Source organism: Apteryx rowi, unplaced genomic scaffold (assembly GCF_003343035.1).
Source record: "Apteryx rowi isolate R43461 unplaced genomic scaffold, aptRow1 scaffold_167, whole genome shotgun sequence".
NCBI classification, from domain to species: domain Eukaryota; kingdom Metazoa; phylum Chordata; class Aves; order Apterygiformes; family Apterygidae; genus Apteryx; species Apteryx rowi.
In genome coordinates, this window is record NW_020447941.1 from 744,225 (window position 1) to 746,021 (window position 1,797).

A 1,797-nucleotide genomic window follows, 5' to 3' on the forward strand; every position below is an offset into this window, starting at 1 on the left:
GGCGCCCGCAAGGAGGTCGCGCCCTGTCTCTCACGCCCGCATCACTCTGCCCCTGGCACCCAGAAATGCCCGTGCCCCACGGGCAGGGCGGCATCGAGAGGGCCCGCTCTGTGGCGGGGGCACCGCCATGCCAGCGGGGCCCCCCTCCATGGCACGGCTGCCCGCCCCACGACTGGCTTTTGGCTGCCATTTTAGGGCCCGCGACCCTCTAGGTTTAAAAAGAGCGGTTGCTGCTTGAGCCCGAGCGCCTGGTCCCTCGCTTCAGAGGCCGAGCGAGCTGGCGATGCCCTCCCGCGCCCGCCTGCCCGGCCTGGGGCCGGAGAGGAGCCTTTCGGGCGGGCCCGGCCCGGCGCTGCTCCCCCTAATCCCTCGCGCAAATCTCCCCTGCATGAGCGTCACGTTTTCTCATAAAAACCGTACTCACAACACCTGCGTATTCACCGTTTCTTTCTTTACAGGAACACTAGGTGGTTTTGAAAATCCAGCTTTGGGCCGGGGCTTTTGGACAGCAAGTAGCCGCTGGCCGGGTTTCAGGGTGAGCGTAGCTGGGTTGTGGGGACGGTTAGGGTAAAAACGGAGTGAAACGTGCTTGTTTAGGTGCTTGGAGTGCAACGCGCCATTTGGAATTGGCACATAAGTTCACTAGGTCTTATTTAGTGGGAAAAACTTTGTGTTTTGAATAACCGCTTGCACTGTGAATACGTAAATAGTAAGCCGTGCTTTTACTCCTATAATACATAGTACAGATAAAAGGCTGAGGGGATTTGTAGTTATGCAACGAAAGCAGGTTTTGCCCCAGAATTACAGCCCTAAAGGGTTTCATTTGAAGGTCCCAGGATCCTTTCAGGGAAACTCCTGGCCAGAAAAGTCATTTTAATAAATACCAAGGCAGGATGAGGTCCTATGAAAGAAAACCATTTGTTCACACGAAGATATTTTACTTATGTTTCTTAGTTTTTAATGAAATTTATTTTTTAATTAATTCTTATATATTTATAGAAATAGATTCTTTGACAGTGAATCATTGTTAAAAAAAAAAAAAGTCACAAAAATTAGTATTGTTAGGACTGGAAAATACGTTACTACCACATGTCACTTCCTGTGGGTCCACTCCGGGATCATTTCTTCCATTAAGGTCTGAAGTCACCAAAGCAACAGATCCACAGACGTTTGAACAAGGCGTAAACACGTCCTGCTAACGAGAGGACGAGCCCAGCTTCTCGGTCGCATGAGGGCCACCATTAACATAGCCATGCAGCAAACGAGATCAAGGGACTGATCTGTATGCAAGCTGGCCTGGCAAAATAAACAGATAAATAAGGCAGCAGCTTGGGTTTAGGACGGGTTAAACTGATTATGGAAATATGGCGATGTAACTTCTTGATGTGGCGACCTCGGCACTAAAGCTGGCTGACGATGTTTGTGCCCACCGCGGCGTGTTTCTGTCCCTGTGCCACAGTCCGTAGCACATCAGTGATCTCTGGTGCAAGGAGAAGGAGCAACGGTGGAGGAGAGGAGGAATTTCCCAAGCTAGCGTCCTTAACGAAGCCAGCGCCTTTTGAAAGGTAGACAAGGAAGTTACACCCATTTAAATGCCATCTGTTTTCAAACTAGTGTTAGTTTAGTGGTAAAGAGGCTGATTACATTTTAGTTTAATTCAAGCCCTCATCCATTTAAATTAAACTGAAATAAAGCTAGTTCACTATTATCCTGGGTGCCATAAAGCTGAATGGAAAAGCTCTGAAAGATTTATTTGAAATATGCCCTTTCATCACAATCGAGCCAGTCTGGAACAGT